Source organism: Eurosta solidaginis, chromosome 5 (genome assembly GCF_040869045.1).
Source record: "Eurosta solidaginis isolate ZX-2024a chromosome 5, ASM4086904v1, whole genome shotgun sequence".
Lineage (NCBI taxonomy): Eukaryota > Metazoa > Arthropoda > Insecta > Diptera > Tephritidae > Eurosta > Eurosta solidaginis.
This window is the reverse complement of record NC_090323.1, coordinates 236,487,393-236,513,017: the sequence shown is the minus strand read 5'-3', so window position 1 is coordinate 236,513,017 and position 25,625 is coordinate 236,487,393. Positions and strand designations below refer to the sequence as shown.

At 38.1% G+C, this 25,625-nt stretch overlaps 1 protein-coding gene across 2 annotated transcripts in view; it reads left to right on the top strand.

Moving 5' to 3' along the window:
- The first annotated feature begins 10,012 nt into the window (after window positions 1-10,012).
- LanB2 (laminin subunit gamma-1) overlaps window positions 10,013-25,625 on the top strand; it is a 70,175-nt gene continuing 54,562 nt past the window's right edge. The window contains exon 1 of one of the 2 annotated variants that reach the window (XM_067788965.1): window positions 10,013-10,142. The gene's annotated coding sequence lies outside the window, so the exon portion shown is untranslated. Of the gene's footprint in view, window positions 10,175-25,625 lie in introns of both variants that reach the window. The other variant, XM_067788966.1, reaches the window with a different exon arrangement.

Below are 25,625 nucleotides of genomic sequence, written 5' to 3'. Positions count from 1 at the left end.
TTGGCCGGAGCATCATCTTTCATTCGCATAACATGGCCTAGTCAGCGCAGCCGCTGCGTTTTAATTCGCTGGACTATGTTGATGTCTGCGAAGTACTTCATGGTTTCGAATTTGAACGTGACGTTGCGGTGGCCGTGCTATGAAAGTAGCATGCTCGCCTACCTTAACGAAAGTTCAGGGTTCAAGTACCGGGAAAAACAATATAAAAACACTTTTTGAAAAGCCGAAAATCATCTGCCTTGCATATATCGTTCGGAGTCGGCACAAAAAGAACTAGGTTCAGTCTCATAAAATTTCTAGGTAGAACTTAATAGAATCACGTCACAAATTGCAAGAAAAGCTTTGCTTAAATCTTCTCGGAGGTACTTATGTATATCGGGCCAACTACTATTAACAACACTTTTTCACCTTTTTGCCAACCCAGAGAAGGTACAACTTACGGCGCTTTTATTAAAGCCAATTATATCAATATCGTCGGCATACCGGGAGAAGTTAGCTACGTGATCGCTGAGCTTAACAGAAACAAACTGGAGGAGGCTGCAGACCCGCTAAATTACCGCGCTTCAAACTTCTTCTTATAAGGTCATAACCTCGTCTACAGAATGAGTCAGGAACACTCTCCATAAAAGTGAAAAGCGAAATGTTGAACAAACAGTTTCTGCTGAGTTTCTTGAAATGCAACAGACAACTGATTGAGGCGCTCCGTCTAGGAATATAAAGGGACATATTTGCATCGTAGAGATCCGGTACAAAATAATACAGCAATTTGAACCAGAAGAACATAAAAAGACCTCATCCACAAAAAGTTGACGAAGTATGTTGCGTGGTCCTAAAAATTGCAGCAGACTTCCCAGGGAGACGCACGTCCCTCTGGCCCAGCGTCGATCAGTTTACTGTAATAGTTTAAGCTCATATATATCTAGAACCAACTCTAAAAATCGCCAAATATGTAATACAGCATACAAAAAAACGTCTGTCGAATGCCACTTTCGAAGTTGGCATGCATCAATCGCGTCATCACTGGAAACGCCATTTTACTCACCGCAGTCCAACATTGTATGTCTTTGCACACTATGGGAACAAAACTCCAAAGAGCTTAGAGCAGAGTGTATAAGCAGTCTGTCGAATGCCACTTTCGAAGTTGGCATGCATCAATCGCGTCATCACTGGAAACGCCATTTTACTCACCGCAGTCCAACATTGTATGTCTTTGCACACTATGGGAACAAAACTCCAAAGAGCTTAGAGCAGAGTGTATAAGCAGTCTCTGGAGAGAATCGAGACAGGGAGAAGCATACATCTATATTGGGTCCCAGGGCATATGGGAATAGATGGAAATGAAAAAGTGGATGAAGTAACTAAAAAGGGCGCATCCCTTGAAGCTTGCTCCGTAGACGTCCCAATTAGATTGGGCGAGATTAAGCGAAGGCTAGATGTGCACATGATCGACTAGGCGGGAAAGGCGTGCGTTTGCGCGTGCGGGCTGTAAAGTGTCGAAGATTATGTGTAGGTCTTACACCCTTAGACTAACAAAGTTGTTTCTATCATTAAAAGAAGACGACTGTAGACTCATGACGGTTATTCTGACTGGCCACTGCCTTCTGGCATCACATGACTTTAAATTAGGCTTGGTCAGTGATGGCAGATGTAGTAAGTGGGTTTGGGGGAGGAAAGCAGCAAGTGACTTTAGTCCTACGAAGCTGCTAATATTTGCCAAGAGGACGGAGTTATTTTATAACATAGGTCCTGAGCAGAAAGGATCCTCTTCTTTCCTACGCTTATCTAGATACTCCTTGAAACCGTCGTGTACACTCAATAACTGCGTGAGGTGGTAGTTTAGTTTGCCGTGCTTCCGCTAGTACCATTCTAGTATATTCCGAAATAACATGAAGGTCCAGCGCCCTTTCCTCTATTCTCCCCACTATTCTTGCCACCTAACTGATGTTCATGACTTTGCGTTTTTCATGGCATCTTCAGATGGTCAGCCGATTCCAATGCCATATAGACTGGTCAATTCATTTAACAGTAAATCTGCTGGGACTTTTCGAGATAAAAGCAGGTCGCATCGTCGGACACCGTCCGATACGCAGATGCTGTATGTATAGCCGTAACACGGTAGGCTGCTGTATCTCTTTTTGGTGGATCATTTCAGATCCGTGTAATACTGGTGCTGCATATAACATTGTCAAGCTGGTTACGTTGGATAAAGTTGACAGGCAGCTTCGCCTGCGCCGCTGATGTTGGCCATTATTCTCGTTAGGGCTCCACTAACTCTAGATACTTCCTTTCCCTTCGCCCTAAAGTGCTCCTTAAAAGTTAAGTTTGAGTCACTGTTTACTCCTATTTCAAGAAAGGCTTTGACTTTATTTAATAAACTTCTATAGTTAGGACAACCTCATCCACAGTTCCCTTTGAGTTAATCAACACCACTTCTGTCTTATTGCTTGTCTGTTCCAGTCCCATGTTCGTCAGCCATTCCTTTATTCTTCCCACGGTGTCATTACATAATGCTTGGAGCAGATCCAGCTTCTTCGTCACTGCTACTATAACAATATCATCTTCATAAAGTGCTTTCGACGCCTTCTTCACTCTCTCCTGCGCGTTGAGCTTCCACTATAACTTTTGTCTAAGATATTTGGTACAAGGTTTGACCTGTAGAGTCACACCTTCTAGCTGAACTTTTTCGGGATCTGGCATTAGCGCTCAACCAGACATTAGATGCACAAGTATGAATATCCCAAATCGCCCGATCCCTCAAAGAGCTAATCATTGGAAGTCACTTTCCACATATGTGAACTGCAACGTCGTCTGCGTACGCCGTAAGTTTGCGGGTCCCACATCCAACCGCATGGGCAGCTGGTTGATGCCCAGCGTCAAAAGAAGAGGTGACAATACTCCGCCCTATGGCATGCCATTGTGGCCTCATACAATCCCCACTGCCAAGTAATCTTCCTGCAATTAAGCATGCAGCCGATCCATCTGGTAAGGGCTTGATGTACTTCTATGTACTTAAGACCGTCGATGAATGCCTGTTTATAGACATTGTATAAAGCCCCGACAAGGCCTTAGTAGGCTCCTATGGAGTACTTCTTGTATTCCAACACTTTCCCTATGTTCATAAACACCCTATGCAGTCCGTGTCTTCCGACTTGTCTTCGGTGTACGCTTGTTGGGTATTGGAGAACAGTTTTTCAACAAGGCTGGACTTTATACTCACATCTATCAGCCTCTCAAAGGTTTTGAGTAGAAATGATGTTAAGCTGTAGACCTTGAGATACATATGGCTGATATTTCCCGGCTTTATCGTCCATATGTACTCGGACGAACTTTTTCAAAGTTCATACTTTTTTATACTCAGCTGAGCAGAGGTCACAGGGTATAATTTTTTTATTCGCATAAGAAATTCATTTAGCCATGTACGTCCATCCGTCTGTCCGTAAACACGATAACTTGAGTACATTTTGAGGTATCTTAATGAAATTTGGTATGTAAGTTTCTGGGAACTCATCTCAGATCACTATTTAAAATGAACGAAATCGGACTATAACCAAGCCAACTTTTTCGATATCGAAAATTTCGAAAAACCGAAAAAGTGCGATAAGTCATTACCAAAGACGGATAAAGCAATGAAACTTGGTAGGTGGGTTGACTTTATGACGCAGAATAGAAAATTGGTAACATTTTGGATAAGGGGCGTGGTACCGCCCACTTTTAAAAGAAGGTAATTTAAAAGTTTTGCAAGCTGTAATTTGGCAGTTGTTGAAGATATCATGATGAAATTTGGCAAGAACGTTACTCCTGTTACTATATGTGTGCTAAATAAAAATTAGCAAAATCTGATGACAAACACGCCCACTTAAAAAAAAATTTTTTTTAAAGTCAAATTTTTACAAAAAATTTAATATCTTTAAAGTATACAAGTAAATTATGTCAACATTCAACTCCAGTAATGATATAGGCAACAAAATACAAAAATAAAAGAAAATTTCAAAATGGGCGTGGCTCCGCCCTTTTTCATTTAATTTGTCTAGAATACTTTTAATCCATAAGTCGAACAAAAATTTACCAATCCTTGTGAAATTTGGTAGGGGCATAGCTTCTACGACGTTAACTGTTTTCTGTCAAAAAGCGCGAAATCGGTTGAAGCCACGCCCAGTTTTTACTAAACGTAGTTCACGTACTTATCAGAACTCACTTTATCTTGGTATTAAAAATCGGCGAAATCCGATTATGACGATGCCCACTTTTTCGATATCGAAAATTTCGAAAAATGAAAAAAATGCCATAATTCTATACCAAATACAACAAGTAAGGAAGGTTATGGAGACAAAATAAGGGAAAATCACCATGTAGGAAAATGAACCTAGGGTAACCCTGGAATGTGTTGTTCGTACGATATGGGTATCAAATGAAAGGTGTTAATGAATATTTTAAAAGGCCGTGGGCCTTAGTTCTATAGGTGGACGCCTTTTCGAGATATCGCCATAAAGGTGGACCAGGGGTGTCTCTAGAATTTGTTTGTACGGTATGGGTATCAAAAGAAAGGTGTTAATGAGTTTTTAAAAGGGCGTTGGCCTCAGTTCTATAGGTGGACGCCTTTTCGAGATATCGCCATAAAAGTGGACCAGGGATGACTCTAGAATGCGTTTATACAATATGGGTATCAAACGAAAGGTGTTAATGTGTATTTTAAAAGGGAGTGGGCCTTAGTTCTATGGGTAGACGCCTTTTCGAAATATCGATATAAAGGTGGACCAGGGGTGACTTTAGAATTTGTTTACGATATGGGTACCAAATGAAAGGTGTTAATGAGTATTTTAAAAGGGAGTGGGCCTTAGTTCTATAGGTGGACGCCTTTTCGATATATCGCCATAAAGGTGAACCAGGGGAGACTCTATAATGTGTTTGTACGATATGGGTATCAAATTAAAGGTATTAATGAGGGTTTTAAAAGGGAGTGGTGGTAGTTGTATATGCGAAGGCCTTTTCGAGATTTCGACCAAAATGTGACCAGGGTGACCCAGAACATCATCCGTCGGGTACCGCTAATTTATTTATATATGTAATACAACGAACAGTATTCCTGCCATGATTCCAAGGGCTTTCGATTTCGCCCTGCAGAACTTTTTCATTTTCTTTTACTTAATATGGTAGGTGTTACACCCATTTTACAAAGTTTTTTTCTAAAGTTATATTTTGCGTCAATACACCAATGCAATTACCATGTTTCATCCCTTTTTTCGTATTTGGTATAGAATTATGGGGTTTTTTTTCATTTTTCGTAATTTTCGAAATCGAAAAAGTGAGCGTGGTCACAGTCGGATTTCGGCCATTTTCTATACCAATACAAAGTGAACTGAGTTTAGTAAAGATATATCGATTTTTGCTCAAGTTATCGTGTTAACGGCCGAGCGGAAGGACAGACGATCTACTGTGTATAAAAACTGGGCGTGACTTCAAACGATTTCGCCCCTTTTCACAGAAAACAGTTATCGTCCTAGAATCTAAGCGCCTACCAAATTTCACAAGGATTGGTAAATATTTGTTCGACTTATGGCATTAAATGTATCCTAGACAAATGAAATGAAAAAGAGCGGAGGCACGCCCATTTTGAAATTTTCTTTTGTTTTTGTATTTTGTTGCACAAAATCATTACTGGAGTTGAATGTTGGCATAATTTACTTATATACTGTAAAGATATTAAATTTTTTGTAAAAATTTGGCTTTAAAAAAAAATTTTTTTTAAGTGGGCGTGGTCGTTCTCCGATTTTGCTAGTTTTTACTAAGCATACATATAGTAATACAAGTAACGTTCCTGCCAAATTTCATCATATCTTCAACGACTGCCAAATTACAGCTTGCAAAGCTTCTAAATTACCTTCTTTTAAAAGTGGGCGGTGCCACTCCCATTGTCCACAATTTTACTTATTTTCTATTCTGCGTCATAAGTTCAACCCACCTACCAAGTTTCATCGCTTTATCCGTGTTTGGTAATGAATTATCGCACTTTTTCGATTTTTCGAAATTTTCGATATCGAAAAAGTGGGCGTGGTTATAGTCCGATATCGTTCATTTTAAATAGCGATCTGAGATGAGTGCCCTGGAACCTACATACCAAATTTCGTCAAGATACCTCAAAATTTACTCAAGTTATCGTGTTAACGGACGGACGGATGGACGGGCGGACATAGCTCAATCTAATTTTTTTTCGATACTGATGATTTTGATATATGGAAGTCTATATCTATCTCGATTCCTTTATACCTGTACAACCAACCGTTATCCAATCAAAGTTAATATACTCTGTGAGCTCTGCTCAACTGAGTATAAAAAAGGGATGAAACATGGTGATTGGATTGGTTTTTTGACGCAAAATATAACTTTAGAAAAAACTTTGTGGGTGTAACACCTACCATATTAAGTAGAAGAAAGTCACCCCTGGTCCACCTTTATGGCGATATCTCGAAAAGGCGTCCACCTATAGAACTAAGGCCACTCCCTTTTAAAATACTCATTAAAACCTTTCATTTGATACCCATATCGTACAAACACATTCTAGAGTCACCCCTGGTCCACCTTTATGGCGATTTCTCGAAAAGACGTCCACCGCTAGAACTATGGCCCACTCCCTTTTAAAATACTCTTTAATGCCTTCCATTTGATGCCCATGTCATACAAACACATTCCAGGGTTACCCTAGGTTCATTTTCCTATATGGTGACTTTCCCGTATTTTGTCACCAAATCTCTCAACTGAGTATGTAATGTTCGGTTACACACGAACTTAGTCTTTCTTACTTATTTGGTCTACAAAAATATTTCGTAACTCTAATGCGCTACATAAGTTTTGTTTATACAGTTGAAGATATGAGTAAACATACATTTTCTTTATTATTATTTAAACAATAAAAATCTGTATGTACAATGATCATTTTAGTCTTCGCCAGATTCATGAGCTAAGTTATTTTAGTTTGCGTTTATGAATGTTTTGATAAGCGCTTGCTGTGGGAGAGGAAGTAAGATCTCGTATGTATGTACATATTCAGATTTTTTAGCTAAGAAATAAGCACTTTATATAAAAGAAAAAAAATCGGGCTGTATTTATATAATTGTAAACTTTGTGTGCAATACCATAAATGAGACTTTACGCCAGTGTCGAGTTGCCATTTGTACAGCATCAAGAAATAAGATCACCAAAGCAATTTCATTACGATATATACAAAATATGTACATACCTTGCGAATGAGGGCAATAACAACAAAAATGCTTACTAGGCATATAATGTAGCTCGTAAAAAATGTCTATTAGCTAAGCATTTTTCAATGCAACAAAATAATATTAGACTATGCTAGACTAATAAATGCTGAGCTCTGCAAAAAAAGCTAAAAGCTGATATGATAGAGCATGCAGTCTAGAAATGCACCAGGACCTGATAGATAACCCGCAGAAGCAAAAAGATGGAAACAAAGACCTTCACCGTAAGATTGCAGATAGCGCACGGCGTGCCAATATCGCAAACCAAAGAAGACTTCGACTCCCATCGTCATTTCGGTGAGTATGCATGCTTGGATAGCTGGAAAAGTTAAACAAAGACTGATGACCGGCATTGAGTAGAGGTGCGATTTGACTTATTGGTACGCTTGTTGTTGTTGTAGCGATAAAACTAATCATTGCAGGTTTTGGGGAGTGTTATCGATGTTCATGGTACTTTGATGGATATAGATCCCGTACGTTGTGGTAACAAAGCATCATTAAGTTACAAGCCCGACCATCTCGAGAACAATTCAATATGATCACGTTCAACCTTCTAGGCTATCCAGCTCCCATCCCCTACTTCCTTAAGAAACTTGGGGTCACCAAAGCAAAGCTGCTCAAGAAACAGTATTCGCCTCCGTTAGGCGAGGTTGACAATTGGGCTGGATAAGTTATGAATTACGCTACACAGCCCCTTGAATCATTTCAATATTTTAGTCGCCTCTTACGACAGGCATACTTGCATCGGGTATATTCTTAGCCGCCAAACCCGCATTGTTCACGCTGGACATAAGAAATACCTTCAACTAAAGCACTCTTGCAAGATATCTCCATATATACTTCTTGTATAAAGAAAGTACCTAAAAGATCGTTAGATCACGTGAAAGGTGAAAATAAAATGCGGTGCAGCTCCTGGAGAAATTAGAAATACGTATCTCTGCTGCATACCTTGGAGTGAGACAAGATAGCATGGTCACTACCAAGGGGCATGCGAAAACACAGCCCACATCAGTTGGGCAAAGGCCGTTTATAAAAAAGCTTCTTGCATCTCATTTGGTCTCTTTACTTTTGTAAACTACTACGATTAGCTACAGCTTACCGCCCTGTTTCTACAGATGCCATTCTGATCGTTTCGAGTACACTTTCTCGCTGTGGAAAGCAAAGCAAGCTAAAGAAGCAGCTCTAAGATGTTGCAGCCACGCAGGCGCTAGAGGAATTTCTACATTTTAGGCAAAGTGGAAACCTCGATCTGCCTAATCTGTGGACATAAATATAACGTATACCAAACCTTCTGCGAATGTGGTACTAGTTGCGGAAAGTGGTCATGTTATGGAATGTTTGGTTTTTGTGCATAGTCCTGCAAGAGAAGATTGTAGTGTCACATTCGGAGAGCGTCGCTGCTTTCTAGGAATTGCCTTTTCAGCACGAAAGCGCCATGGATCATACCGTAGGTAAGTTCAGTTAGCATATCAGTCTAAAGATTCCACTTCTTGATAAGTGCTAAATAGCTACAAATATAACAGATGTGGAATGCTTCCCTAGCGATAGAATATTTGAAAGGCAGTAGAACTGTCTTGAAACGAAAACACCATGCCTAAAATCTATTTTATTTTTCTTGTTTGTTTGTTTGAAGAGTTTGAAAATTATCTGCACTGATATTGGATTAAGGGACCTCCTTTTTGAAAGGCAAGCACACGACCCGATATACCACAGTTGAAACTGAAGACTCCGTTATCTGAGACTGGAGTATCAGGTCCTTCATTTCCCCATTTTTATTTGCCTCATAAATGAAGTAGACTCTGAAAATCACTTACCTGGTTCAAGTTGTAATACCCCTGCAACTGAATCCCAATGTCTCAAGCATTGCATTTCCTTTACCAATCTGGTGCTGCAAACTAAATATTTCGAACTGTTGGAAAGTTAAACAGTTGTATCATATCATACGAATATCTCGAACGTATGTTCAAGGATATCTCTCCTCGGAGGTAGCTAGTTCAATTTCGTCGCAGGGTACAATACTTGCACGTCTACTTTTAGCACTCTCAAAGGGAATAATACTTCGCCTCCGTAGAGAAGTAAGCTCATATAAAGTATATTCTACTAATTAGCAGAAAACACTTCATGCCGTTGGGGTGGGTCATCTCATTGTAACACTTGTCACACGAATCCAAGGTAAAGCTTGTGAACAGCCATTTGCTTCAAGACCCCCGGTAGCCATGAACTTGGACTATGGTGTCTCACGGTACCACACCACTGGATTATCGCATCCCGTTTATGTATTGGTCAAGTTGACTACAGTAAAGTATATATTCAGACCACTTTCATAACTCTTGAGTTTCACTGTTTCAGTTAAGATTGAATTAAGTATTCAAAAGTACAAAAACTCATTCTAGAGCTGGCAACCATATGCATGTTTATACTCATAAATACATATTTTTGTGTGTATGTTTGTACATATGTATGTTACTAAGTCCATGCCGCCAACACACAAAACCAACTCAAAACTCATTTATCTACAAACTATACCAAAAACAACATATACTCGATCGACCATATGTATGTACGTTCGCACCGGATGGATTTTGTGAGACGTCACAATCAAAGTATACACTGAGATGCGGCATGGGGCGAGACAAAATGCCTCAGTGAGCCAGAAACGTCTCAGCAACGCTGCGCAACAAGCCAACCAACCAAGCCCAAGATACTATAGCACGGCGAAGTACATAGTTTGCTAGAGATCTTGCAGAGTTTCATTGAGTTCGACAGCGAGTAGTACAATTTAGTTGAGCATTGGACGTCGAAGTAAACGGACGAATTATTTTGGAACGGAAAGGATTGCACAACGGGACGGTTCGGTGTGTTGGGAGTGAAGTGAAATAAGAAAAAAAGGTTTTGTGAAACTGATATCTTCAAAGAATTATGTATGTATGTGTGCATATGTGTGTGTGCGGGTGAATTTGATTGTCGGTCTTTGACTGTCTGATTGACAGCGGATACTCGTACGGGCAAACTGTGAACCACATTTTAATGAAGTTCATGTAAAAGAACAAACGAAGCTATTGTTGATCTCGAGTTAAAGACATAAAAATTAGTTCAACAAAAAGAGTTCTGAGCACTAAAATCGCTGGAATAAAATTGAAATAATTTTTCTTGGATGTAAAATTTTGGTGAAATTCAGTACTTGGAGCATGTGAAAATTGTTTATAAAAAATCCTAAAAAAATTATTTTTCACACGAATTATGGGCATTGAATGTAACTGCAATTGTGAAAAAATTTTCAATTCCATACAAATTTATGTGCCATGTGTGTGAATGCATTCATTTTATGGAAAGATATTAAAAAATGTCTACAATTACACGGCAATAAGCTCGTGGAACCGAAATTCTATTCAACCCAAACCGAAAAAAGACCGAAAAATCGAAATCCAAAAAAAAAAAAACAAATAAGCGAAAAAATAAGTGCACGTTCCGTAAGACTGCAGTAAAGCAACAACAATACAATTACAGCTGCGAGCATAAAACATGATCTTTTATTTTTATCTTTTCTTTTATTTTTTGTTTTAGGCATCTTGCAAGTCGAAATTAGCTGGCGAATGTACTGCATACCTCAGTGCATTGCGTCTCTCGATGCATTTTTCCCTGCATTGCTAATGAGCGTGACGAGCGAAATGAGAAGTTAAAGCGAGTTAGGGCTGAATAGTGTTGTGATCGTGTTGTCTGTGCAACTATCTCCAAAACGTGTCTGCTACCTGTGTAGCTCAGAGAGGCCAATACACGCCAATTGGTGAAGGTGCTCAATTGAAAAATATCTCAATACGGTGAAAAATAAGTAACGATAAGTTACAAATGTGTTGACCAAAACAAAATATACAATAAACATGTGGATAAACAGAAGTTATGACGAAAAACAAACCGGAAATTTTATTTGAAGTGGGCAGTGTGTGTGGATTCGTCAATGCATTTTGGAAATAAAAAATTTTATATTTACCACGCCGTGTGAAAAATTCAAAAATTTCACTTAACCTTTAAGCACTCGATCTAAAATCCCAAATATAAAATAACCTAAGCTTACTTTTAATTTTGCCAATTATAAGATGAAGTATTCAGATTTCAAATTTGGTGTAGAACTGACTTAAAATTAATGTCTAAAATCTCTTCTTTTTTTTTGTCTGAGGAGTTGGAAAGATCCCTGGCACTTCCGTTTTGAAAGGCAAGCACACATCAAACATACATTTGGCACAGGAGAATATTTTGAGACTCCGCATAGACTAGGCTAGATTGAACTGGCCGGTTAATAAAGACCTTACAGTGTGACTGATTGTGTCCATAGTGCTGCCAGAATTTGTTTGACTACCAAACATAAAAAACCCCAACTAGGTACAAGGACTTATGCTATGAAATAACTTTGTCCTCTTGGCGAATGCTAAAAGTTGTCTAGGATCTAGCTTAATAGCTGACAATGTGGCCCAATAAAACCAAGCTAATCCTGTTCAAGTGTCCGCACCCCGTGGGAACGCCATTAGGCATAACGTCACGGGGGGAAAGGCGATTTAGCCGCCACTACCTCGTATGCGCATTTCTCTGCGCTCCCTTTCAGCATGCATCAATTTCGTTACTACAATAAAGGCCATCTTGCTCACAGCAGTCCAACAGTCTATTTGTCCGCACATTCGTGGAACTAAATTCCTAATGGAAGGCTCCTCTCCAAAAACTTTGTGTACAGACAGTCTTTCGCCGTGAACACGAGGGCAGTGAAACATTACATGTTCTGCGCTTTCCCATTTGGAGGGACAGAAAGGATCCTCCTCTATCACACGCTTATGTAGATATTCCTTGAAGCCGCCGTGCCCGCTCAATATCTGTGTGATGTGGTAATTTAGTTCACCGTGTTTTCGCTCGTACCATTCCGCTATATTTTAGACTAGCATGCGCCAGCGCCCTTTTCTCGAATCTTCCCACCGTTCTTGCCACCTAACTATTGTTCGTGACCTTACGCTTTTCTTAGCATCTTCAGATGGTCGGCCATTTCACTTGAGATTAGATCTACTGGGATTTTCCTGGATAAAACATGGATCGCGTCATCGGACACCTACCAATAAGCACATGCTTCGTATAGCAGTAATGCGGTAGGCTGCTAATATATCTTTTTGGTGGACAATTTTAGATCCGTGCCATACTGGTGCTGCATATAATATTATAGAGCTGGTTACGTTGGATAATAGCTGACGGGTAGCTTCGCATGGGCCGCCGATGTTGGGCATTATTCGCGTTAGGGCTCCACTAACTCCAAAAACTTTCTCCCCCATTGCTCCTTAAAAGTTAGTTTTGAGTCAATGATTACTCCTAAATATTTCAAGGAAGACTTTGTATTTATTTGATAGTCTCCTATGGTTAGGACCAACTCATCCACAGTCCGCTTTGAGCTCACCAGAACCCCTTCTGTCTTATTGCTAGCCATCTCCATCCCCAAGTTTGTCAGCCATTCCTTTATTCCTCCCACGGCGTCATTACATAATGCTTGGAGCAGATCAAGTTTCTTGGCCACTGGCGAATACTAAAATTTTTCTAGTAGCTAGAGTCTTGCTCGCACTTCCTACATCTGCTGTTACTGATGAGGCCCTACTTATAAGCATGTGACGCCAGAAAGCAGTCTATTTAGTATGCTCATCGTGAGCCTTGAATCTTCTCTCTTCAGATATATGAGACTTAGCTGAAATTATTTAGCACTTTTCTTCGAATAAGAGCCCATTTACATTGAAGGAAGGAACAAGACTCCATTAAGAGCCACATGCGCTCATTTATAACAAAATTTCCCTCAGAAATTAGCCCTTTTCATAACTCTTAACGGGAAACAAATCTTTCTATGCAGACACACTCTAAGGAGTCATAAAAAAGTGTCCGAAGTGACTTCGAAGCCGATGAATCTTTATATTTGTACTCTGGTGCGACATTGCATTCCTTTTTTCTGAACGTTTTATGAAGCTTTATAGACAATTTTTTACCAAATTTTCCATGTTTCATTATAAAGAAAAAATAGCCGATCTGTGATGACCTCGCATAGACTGAATGAGTCCATAGTGTTACCAGAAGTTCACTCAACAACCAAACTGGAAACCCAGAAACAACTCCGTCCTACCAGCCGCTTCTAAATCTTGTAGCTGTGACACTGCTAATAACCGTAGTACAGACCTTGGGTACGCAGAGCACGAGCACAGTAAGTGCTCGATCGTTTCTCCCTTCAAGCCGCAGTTCTTACATATGCTATCACGGACGAGGCCAAATTGAAAACCTTGTGACTGCAAAGGGCATAGTCCAGCTATCATAAACCTACTGTCCTCTCTTCTTAGTGATAGGATAAGTCTAAGATCGTAAGGCCTGTAAGTGATCTTCGACACTTTGAAGCCCCGTTCTCGGGTCCACGAACTCCCTGCTTCGTCGAGCATATCCAACTCTCGCCTTGTTGAGTTTTGTCCAATCCGGTTGGGACGTACACGTTACAGACATTGAGGAAAGCACTCTTTTCGGCTAGCACATCAGCTTTTTCATTTTTGTTGCCCGGGGACTCAATTAAATGTATTTTTCTGTTTATCCAGACTCTTTCTAGGGATTGCTTACACTAAAATACACTTTTAAGTATTGTGATATGCGAGATTATTGCCTTAAATGCTGCTTTTTAATATAAAAGCTGTAGCGGCTGTAGATTTTACAATTTTCCTTCAGTGTCTCTACCACTTTTGTCACGGCTAGTACTTCCAACTAAATAGTAATCTGGCAGGTTGTAGAATCTGTTTATTTCCGGATCAGCACAGTAAACCGCGGACCATTTCCATTACTTTGGAAACATCGGTGTTCACGATTTTTTTTTTTTTCGTTACGCCAATCCCAAAGCCTCTATTTATTCAGTAGCCTTTTCCGAAGCAGTACGATATTACCTTTGATCTCCCTTGTTTTCAACGGCTCGCTTATAATAAAAATTTTCTCAGCATGGAAGAATAGTTAATGAGACTAAAAAAGAAACGAAATCAGATGTGAGAGCCTAATGAAGCATCCACTAGCTTTCTGTGCCAACAATCCTATTTAAAAATTTCCTTACTACCTTGTCTAATTTTTCCGTCTGTATGTTCAAATACAACTTCCCGCATCACACTGTCGTTAGTGCGTATATGTCATTGCCCATAGAAGAAGCATTTGGTCGCATTCATCCTCGCTGCCGTATAAGCATGGTAGCGCAGAAACGCTTTATGATGAAATGTAGTTCAAAGTAGTGACCACAAAGATTTGACGGGGTAATATCTTCCACCATTAATTAAACTGCATAGCTCGGACTTTAGAAATGCGAGTGCAATGGGCTTCTACTTCTTATTCTTGTAGCGATAAAGACACTCCATAAACGGGGTAGCTTTATCTATGTTGATGGGTCTTTGCCAGAATGGACTGCGGTGCGCTGCGATACAAACCCGACCAACTCTGCAATTCACCCCTCCGTACGCGAGGAACTTGGGTCGCCAGTAAACACATATATGATACATTCATATTTGGGACAGTATTAGACTTGCTCTGGCAAACCGTTGAAGTGGCCGCGCTACAAAACACTGAATCCCTGCAGTAGTCATCGCATATACCTAAAGATTGTTTGTTTTTTTCCAGTTCGTTGAAATTTTTTGTTACATCCATCCACCTTCACAGTAAACTTTAGTAAACCATAATTAAGTTTACTCTTCATCCGCCATGGCACAAGGTTTCGCAGGGAATAGCTATCATGCCTTAAACTCAGCGTTGCCATATATATTTTTTCCAAGTCGTCAAACGCCGCCCAAAAAATCGTCAAAAATCGTCATATCTATGGCAACAACCAAAGTCGATTTAGGACGAAAATGGGTTATTACCAGGTGTCGTACGACGAGATCGCCGGTTTCATTCCACAATATTATCTTTAAAAGCGCTTTCCTGAAAATTGTCTTTGGTTGTTATTTCTTGTTGCTATATATAACATATAAAAGTCTTTTTAATTTATTTCGTTTTATTTTATAAATGACAAAAACGTCTTAAAAGATAAAGATAATTTGCGGTTCAATATTATGACAGGAAAAGTTATTTAATTTTAAATAATCTTTAGCTCCAGGCTAACAATAATTATTTTGTCTTATTATTGTTATGATACATTTTTTTTCCTTCTTCTATTATAATTTAATTAAAATATGTTTTCATTTAAGAAAAAATTTATCATAACAATGATAAGATAAAATAATTATTGTTAGGCCTTGAGCTCGATTCGAACAAGCGATTTTACAAGTCTGTAGGCCGATATAACAACAAAAATTGTAATCTTGAGCTTTTAATGTATCAGTTTCCAGACGGTTTCGGATTTTTATTTTGTTTAAATTTATTTTAGAAAAATTCGTTCTACATTTGCTGATGAGTATGACAATCACATTACATCTGCAACGAATGCAGCGTATGTAGTGTCAGATCTTTTGGTAATAGAAATAGTTTTCCAGAAAACTTCTGGGGGAACCTTAGAAATGTCTTCAAAATATGTCTTAAATTCTAAAAACTTCAATTACCTATACTCGCTATCAATATCCTGAACAATTTTCTGATCTATTGTGTATGATGAATGTTCAAGACCAGATGCAAAGAACAACTTTTTTGGGATCCATGAAACTTAAGTTTTGTAGTACAACGTTGTTAAAATAAAAACGCTTTTTAATTTGATCATACAGTTCACTATAAAAATAACACAATCTTGTTTAAATTTGACTTTGTCTTGCTCGGAAATGTTAGAGGCAGTCTTAAATCGTCATTTTTCATTACAAAATCGTCCAAGCGTCGTTCTAGTTGAAAATCGTCAAAATACGACGGCGTCGTCAATCTGTCAACACTGCTTGAACTGCAGGAAGTTCATACTCGGGATTGAGCTAAGTAGTGCAATTTTAACTGCTTGTTGCACAACCACACCAATATTGTGTATGTTCGTATGTGACACTGCAGCATACACATGTAGTTCTGTACATTTACAAGCACAAGTCACATCATAAGGCTTATCTTAAAAGGAACTGAGTCGTGCCGCTGTAGAAAGCAAAAGTAATAAAAGCAATCAATTTCAAAATGAAAACACAAAATCTGAAATAACCCAACAGCGGATGTGCGTTCTGAATGAATCGCCGCCTCATTATTTCTTATACTTCCAACTTAATCTGCCAGCGAATTTAATAATGACTGCATTACTTAATAACTATGTTAGATTTGTGAGATGTTATCAGTTCTAAAGTTTGTTCCATATAACCCCTTTTTTCTTCCACATGAAATGAAAAGTGCATAGTTTATTCGAGATATGAAAGTATTAAGGTGACTTAACCTTGTAGGGAAATAAAACGGAGTAAAAATCGCGAACATACTTAAATATTCGTTATCTTTACTCAATTGGGATGTACAAAGGATAACTAAGTTAAAAATGAACTATGTAGTTGATGAATAAGTAGGTGGAATCACCTTGCTTTTTGTTGTGTAGTACCCCATTTCTTAGGACATTACTTTAGTAACGACTAATTAAGTTCAAACATACTTACTGCGCGTTACCCTGCGCATTCCTCAGCCAAACTTGCCTGCTACAGATATGTTGTGTTGATGATGTTGCTGTTTTATTAGAAAATCCATTCCATGATGGTTTTGGGGAGTAGCCGCCAGAAACTTCGGGTCCTGTACTAGAAACTTTAGGTATTAATGTTTAGGATCGATACTACTAAGGTCGTCTCACCATTTTACTATGTGCCAAGGTGATATACCTATCTACATATATCACTGTACTAAGATCGAGGGAGGCAGTGAAATGAAAGCGAGGAGGATGTAACCAGAATAACCCTCTGACTATAGTCACGGTAGGTATGCCTGCCGTAAGAGGCGACTAAAATACCAAATTGATTCAAAGGGTTGTCTAGCGCAAACCTCTCAACCCAATTGTCAACCTCACGTACCCGTGGCGAATCCTGTTTCATTACCAGCCGAGGCTCTGGCGACTCCGCACTCCTTTTGGATCTAGGAGTGGAAGGGCGTTATGGCCTAGAAGGTTGCATGTGGTCATACGAAATCGTTTCCAAGATGGTCGGGCTTGTACCTTTATGGTGCTTGTTCCCGGAACGTACCGGACCTTCATTCGGCAAAGGACCATCAACATCGATAACACTCCCCAAGGCCTTCGGGGAGTGTCCTTATCGCTACAACAACAACACCACAATGTGGTTGTGGGCTAAAAAAGAAAAATGTGGCACTTCTTAGTATCTTTACGAGTATATTCAAAAAAATTAGCAATATTGTCTTGAATAGCGATGATATCATCTGTTTTAGTGTGGCGGAAATGCACAAAATACCTTGCAAGCTGAAATGCATTAATCTGTACACTCAGAGAAAAATGGTTGTAAATCGAAACAAAACAACTCTAAAACAAAGAAAACCCGTGGAAGAAAATCTGTTAAAGAGGGGTTTTCGTAAGCATTAACCACGGTCTGGTTTGAGAACATATTTGTCATATACATCGTTCGCATTCTACGAATAGTCTGGTCTTGATAAACGTGTGTTTCTTTTTTTTTTGAAATTTTTTTAATTATAAAAAAAAAAAATATTAAATAACAAATTAAAATTGAAAATCCAACTTTTTAACCCACAATTATAACATTTCGTAAAGTGGTTGAGAGTTACCTGTACATGAACGATAAAATGAAGTAAATGAAAAGTATATTTTCGTACCTATGCTGCCTTTATAAGAACTATAAGAACCGATGGTTGATATTTCAAAAAAAAAGTTCGGTTTCTAAGGCGAAGTAAAAATAATAAAGGATGAAGAGAAAAATACTAAAGTTTGGTGAGGTTCGAACTCGTGATCCTGCCATCGAAATCTCACCATCATAGCCTCTAGGCTACTACAGTTGCTTAGCAAGGATTCAACAAATATGAATGTATCATACAAATATTTAGCAGGCAAGGCTCTGGCAACCCAAAGTTCCTTATATAGTTAGAGCATGGACAGAACGCCACTTTTCTCTCAGTGTACATATATTTATTCTGGTGTATTTTTTGTTCATATTACTAAACATTGCACTTGAGCGTTGCAATGTTGAACTAATTAAAGTATTTAAAAATATTTTTAAATTAAAGATTAAAATGTTGGAATTCTCTATCTAGTATATGGTACAAGTTCATGCAAATGCTTAAAAGCATATCCACATATTTATGACAGTATATTACCACCAGTGATGTCATGATGCTGTTACGTTGATTATGTAATTTTTATGTACTTCTTCCTAGAACCAATTATGGCTGATTGCTGTAGACTGCTCGAAACTCCGTTCGAACCATTTGGTTCTGCAGAGGGATATGTTGATATCGTTTACCGAGCACCTTGCAATTTCCTGAAGTTCTAACAGTATATAACTACAAATAGATTCAAACCTTATGTGTGCTAAAGCTGATCGTCCCCAAAGGGAAACGTGAATGTTTCTTAGCAACAATTGCCGCAACTCCTACGGTTAGTGTCCCGTGACTGGGTAGCAATTCTAAAAATTTATTTTCTTGCCCAATTAAGCAAGTCAGAGGACGTGTATCCGTCACCACGTCTCCCCCCTCCCCCCAGGCTCTTTTAAAGGGAATATCACCTTATAAAACCTGTCAAAACTCAACTAGGATACATGAAAGTCTGATTTCAGAGGATCACCCGGAAACCTACTAAAAATACGGCTTAGGCTATACTGCCTCGAGTGGGACTTATCCAGTTTATCTACCGTTGCAGCTTCGTATGTGTTAAAATACAAACACAACTGTTTAAATAGCACGTTTACTGGTCCTAGGAATATCTGAAAGCTGCTCGCTGTACTGTGATTGGTGCTGGCCACCACATCATTCTCCCATATTTTAGAATGGTTCTGATGACGGCCATATCACGAGTTTGAGCTTAAGACCCTAGTTTCCGGCGAATATTTTTTGACACGAGTACATTGTCTAGCTAAGCGCGCTGCCTATCTCTAAGGGCAAATATCTAACTCTCGCCGTGGAGAATGAGAGGGCATTACCGTTAGAGAGATATCGCGAGGTTGCCAAATTTAGCGGTTTCGTGGAATTTATTTTCTTAAAGCTGAGAATGGGCACAGTTCTAGGAAATACGGTCACTGTGAAAAAGCGTGAAAGTCGCTGTCTTCAGCTTTTAATAGTCCCAGTGACTCACAAACATTGTGAAAAACATTTTTATAGGGTCTTTCATTCACATTAGTTTGCATTTTAGTAAAATAAAGTTGGCTTGACGTCCCTCGATATTGCAGCTTGAGGAGAAGTTGAACTAGTTGTTTCATGAAAACCTATCTTGAGGATAGCTTTCATACAATTTTTATGTGACGTTTTAGATGATAAAGAACAAATGTCCGAGTATTTAGGGTGTTCAATTCTCAATAGTTAATTAATGTGTATCTGTAAAGCGGAAAAAATTCGTAAAAATTGTGTTTTAACAAAGAATATAAAGTGAAACATGCCACTTTGAAAATCTTTTTAGAGGTCAAGCTAATTATTGTATTGAAATGAAGCATTATTTTCCGATTTCTGCAATCATCAAAATTCCCCCACCCTAATTCTTTTGTTTCTTTTAGTTAACCACTTTTTAGCAAATAATTGAAAAGAATTAAAGGTAATTGAAAGTATTTGAAATAGTTGGACATGAATTGGAAAAAGGTGTATTGATTACAAAGTACCAGTAAAAAGTAATTGTACTGATAGTTAAATTTTTAAATTACTAAATATTTGCAAATTACCAATTTTTATTACCAAGAAAATTCATTACTGCACAGCCTGCTATATACCTATACATATATCCACAGGTCAGTGATTTGCTTTGATAATCGGACTCTTAAAACCTGAACATTTTTTTATACTAAAAACCGTTCAACACAATCGGGTTTTATGGAAAATACCCTACGAAAATATTACATGTCCTTTGTTTCATATAATAACACTGGTTTACAGCCCAAATGCACCACAGACGCCATTATGAAATTCCTATGTAAAATCACCCCCTGATTTCGAAAATCAAGGTTATTTTTAATTCTATGGTAACGTTTTTGAAAATGTGATAAAAATGTGTACTTTGCGAGGAAGGATCTCGAAAACTTTTTATTTTTTTGCAGATTTGTTTTTTCTCTCTAAGTTCTGTTTTATTACAAAAAAAAAATAAGCTTTCATTCAACAAAATCTATGGACAAATACAAAAATTATAAGCATTCATGTAAATATTCCCATTTAATACTTAAGTACCCTACTGGTACGTATGTGCGAGTATTCGTATAACAGTTTGTTAGTTTTTGCAGATTTTTTTATTTTCTCTCTAAGCTCTGTTTTATTACAAAGAAAATAAGCTTTTACCCTACTGGTACATATGTGTTAGTATTCGTATATCAGTTAGTTAGCGAATATTAACACATATGTACCAGTAGGGTACTTAAGTATTAAATGGATATATTTACTTGAATGCTTATAACTTTTGTATTAGTCCATCGACTTTATTAAATGAAAGCTTTTTTTTTTGTAATAATACAGAGCTTAGAGAGAAAAAAACAAATCTGGAAAAAAAGAAAAACTTTTCGAGATCCTTCCTCGCAAAGTACAAATTTTTTTATATTTATACAAAAAAAAAAATGGAAAAAATCCGTAATGATTGTTCGTTATCTTTGAATCTGCAGGGCCTAGCAAAAAGTGTTGTATGCACAGTTTATAGCAAATTTTATTGCTTTTTAAAAGCTCAACCCGTTTTGGAATTGCTCAATTCTTTCTTGATATATATATGATTTAGTGGACCAAAATTTTTTTTTTTGGAAAAAACCGTTATTCGTAAATATATCAAAAACGTTACCATAGAATTAAAAATAACGTTGATTTTCGAAATCAGGGGGTAATTTTACATAGGAATTTCATAATGGCGTCTCTGGTGCAGAAAAAAATTGGAATTTGTGATCCAGTGCAATTAGACCTGTGGCCCGTTTTTCAGAACATACAAGTAATACAAGAGAACTTCTTCAAAGAAAAATTTGTTGGAACGGGCCCCTTTTGGAATCAGGTATAGTATACGAATTTTACTCGCTTTACATTAGTCTACATTTTTTGTTTGTCCACATATAATTTTGCTAAGTTTATCCCGTAATTGGTCTACTTCGTCATCATAACAATACTGACTATCATATTGAGGCACTGATCACGTCACTGCAGTCCACTAGCTATAACATCATTATACCAAAAATGTTCAAACATTTCAATTCAATATTTACTCATTTACTTGTTTGTACTTTTAATAAGAATATTTTCAATTCATAACGCGCTCCGCCGGTGGATTTTATGTTTGTCTGTTTGATTTGATAATTTGCAGTCAGTCAATCAAAAACGGCATGAAGAGATGAAATCATCAACATACGCTAGGGTATGTGCTCATGTGGTATACTAGGGTGTTCCTTATCTGGGCGAGAAAATATATTGTTTTATTCACGTAATTTTGGCTTCATAGCCGGTACGGTAAGATTTAACTTGCAGTGCATCGCACTATCGCAGAACTATTTTATTAAGAGGCGGTTCTTAGTTTGTCCCCCGCTTAGATTTAAGGGCTGTGGGTACAACTACGGTAGCCAACTATTCCGTTGTGCATCCGATTAGCACCATTTAGAATGTAGCGATTAAATATGTAGGCGAAACTGTCGTTTTGCGAAAGTATCTAGCATATTTTTCGGCATTTTTGAGCTACAGAGGTAAACAAAACCCAAGTTCACTTTTTAATAGCAAATTTAACTAAAAACAGCCCAGTTGCAAAGCGGCAAATTATCTTTCTCATCAATCAGGTTACAAGCTTTGGTAGGTTGCTTTCAATAGCGGCAGCTCGTGACTTCTCGGCATTATTCGGAAGTCACAGATCGCTTCGGAACCTATTTTTATTGACGTAGGTACAACTTCCCGGATCAGTTCGGATATCTTTGCATATATCTGAAGCTTTTTGGAACTGTTTTTGTTTGGGAGCTTTGCGGATTACCGTCGAGAATATTTTAGGTCCAATTTGCTATAATTTCTAGGCTATTTTAAGGAAGAGGTTCATTGGCTTGTTATCGGTTACAACCGATTACTACGAGTTACCAGTTGCTTATCGGCTTGTTATTGAAGTGTAGTTGACTGTTATCGATAACAATGCTATCGACGATTTGTACGCTTGTTATCGGCTATAAATTAGCTACGAAATATCGGTTTCTTATCAATAATTTATCGACTTGTTTTTGATTCGTTATCGCCGCTTCATCAACCAAGAAATTGTGTTTTGGGTTTGTTTAAACACAGGACACTGCAGCATCTTTTTGAATTCGATTCCCAGATCTTATATGTACACTAGGTAATTTGTAGATAGAATTAACAAGTAAAGGTGTCTAAATTCGGGTGTAACCGAACTTTATATACTCAGCGTAAGCTTCAACTGAACATTTCATTTCAAATAAATTACTTTTCTACATAACACGTGGCACCGCCCCTTTAAAAAAATGTCTCCACATTTCCTCTTACAATACAATTTGATAAGTGAAATATCATTGATTCAAAACTATTTTTTGCTAAGTTATAGCTTATTAGCTAGTCCACGACCCTTTTAAACTTGTTTTATATCTCAGTTGCTGTAGTCTTTAACCGATTCCGTCTATTTTTACTAGAAATATTTTCTGGTATAAGGAAAATATGTGTACACAATTTCATTACGATATGTTAATGTTTCTTCGAGTTATGGCTCCCGAAACATAGAAAATTGTTTAGTCATAAAAGGGGAGCGCCACGCCCATTTTTTAAATTTGAAGTTTTTCCTATTTATTGTTATAAGTCCACTTGGAAAATGAAATACCATTGATATAAAGCTCTTTTTTTGCAAAGATATAGCTTATTTTATTCGTCCACGACCGTTTTAAAAATCTTTTATATAAAAGTGGGTCCATAACCGATTTCGTTAATTTTTCTTCAAAGCATTCCGTATAGTAAAGGCAACCTCTCTGCCGAATTCTGTTACGATAGGTTTAACGGTTTTTGATTTATGATTAATAATATTTGTAAAATTGATTTTATCACAAATGGGCTGTGCCACTCCCAAATGTTTCCAAATTTTGATCAAGAGTCTCAATATCAGTCCACGTGTCAAATTTCTACATTCTAGACGTATTATTTACTAAATTATCAGGTTTTTTGTGTTTTCCAATATCATGGGATGATGCTGGACAAACTCGTTTATTTGATCTAAATGGACCACCGTAATGTCATTAGGAGCCCGCACATATGGTCTTAAGTCTGCATTGCCATATGGACATTAATATATATACTTGGACATATGAGTGCGTCGTAACCGGGCGAGAATAAGTCCATTTGTTTATGTATGTATGCACATTTGTTTATGTATGTATGTACACATATATCTAAGAGTGCGCCACCCATTTTCAGATGTGGGTATATATACAATGAAAATTACCCTCTACTAAAGCACTTATCAACAGCTTTCATTTGATATCCATATTCTATAAACACACTCTAGGGGTACCCGGGTCCATATCTTGAAAACGCCTTCACATATACAACTAAGGGCAACTCCCTTTTAAAACCCTCATTAATACCTTTAATTTGATACCCATATCGTACAAACAAATCCTTTAGTCACCCCTGGTCCACTTTTATGGCGATATCTCAAAAAGGCGTCCACCTATAGAACTAAGGCCCACTTTCTTTTAAAATACCCATTAACAGCTTTCATTTGATTCCCATATCGTACAAACACATTCTAGAGTCAGCCCTGGTCCACCTTTATGGCGATATCTCGAAAAGGCGTCCACCTATAGAACTTAGGCCCACTTCCTTTTAAAATTATCATTAACACATTTCATTTGATACCCATATCGTACAAACAAATTCAAGAGTCAGGCCTGGTCCACCTTTATGGCGATATCCCGAAATGGCGTCCACCTATAGAACTATGGCCCACCCCCTTTTAAAATACTCTTTAATACCTTCCATTTGATAGACATGTCATACAAACACATCCCAGGGTTACCCTAGGTTCATTTTCCTACATGGTGATTTTCCCTTATTTTGTCTCAAAAGCTCTCAGCTGAGTATGTAATGTTCGGTTACACCCGAACTTAGCCTTCTTTACTTGTTATTACTACCTTTATATTAAGTCCCTTTCATGTTTGTCCGCTCATATCCATACGAATTTTTTACCCACGGAACAGTCTTTTTCGGTAACTTCCCGTTGAACTAGACACTTGATACTTAGAACATAGTTAAGATCTGGGGAACATTACAATGCAAGTGAAAAAAATCAGCTAGGTGGCGCATGGATCGAGATATACAGAAAACTAATTTTAAAATGGAAATATTGCGATCGACTTTTAACTAACTTCTCGGTGAACCAGAGACTTGAAACTTAGCACATAGTTTGCGAGTCGATGTCACTACAATTCGTGGAGGTATGCCCCCCCCCCAAAAAAAAGGTCAAGAGATCCGAATTTGGTTCAGAAATTAAAATATACACTTATTATTATTTTATTACTAGCAGACCCGGCAGCCGTTGTTCCGCCCTAAATTTGGTGTATTTGCATACATTTTAATAAGCTTTTTCCGTCTAAATCTGCCCCCCCCCCCCTCTACACTTTCTCCTAATCTTTGCAGTCACTCCTCCCTCCGTATTTTTCGCTTCATCTATCTCCATCTTCGTCTCATTCTATCTCTCTCTCAGTCTCCTTCTCTCTTTTCTCTTCTCTCACGTTTTTCTCATTCTTCTTCATTTCTTATTGCCAGTCCCAGAGGGTAGTATGTATTTTGTTCCAGTCCCACTCCGAATCTCAGTCTCAGAGTCAATCTCAGCCCTAGTCCTAATTCCAGTCCCAGTCCGTCTCTGTCTACTTCCCGGAAAAAGGCATCGTAAATACTAATATAGGCAAATTTATATACCAAATTTCAGGCAAATCGAATAGGACGTATGCAAATAGGTATGTGGGTATTATTAATTCATGTCTTTATGTCGGCTTCGCATGCATATTTATCAGTTTTGACAGGTTGATGGGACTAAATCGAATATCACAATGAAAATTACTTTAAAGCTCTCAGCAACAGCTTTCATTTGATATCCATAATACACACACATTGGAAGGGTATCCGGGTCCATGTTTTGGCCTATATCTCGCGACCGTAGTCACCCAGCGGTGTAAAACTTACTCTGTACTAAAGCACACATCAACAGCTTCAATTTTATACCCATAATGTAAAAACACATCCTAGTGTTAACCTGATCCACGTTTTGGCCTACATTTCGGGACCCTAGTCACAAGGGGTATGAAA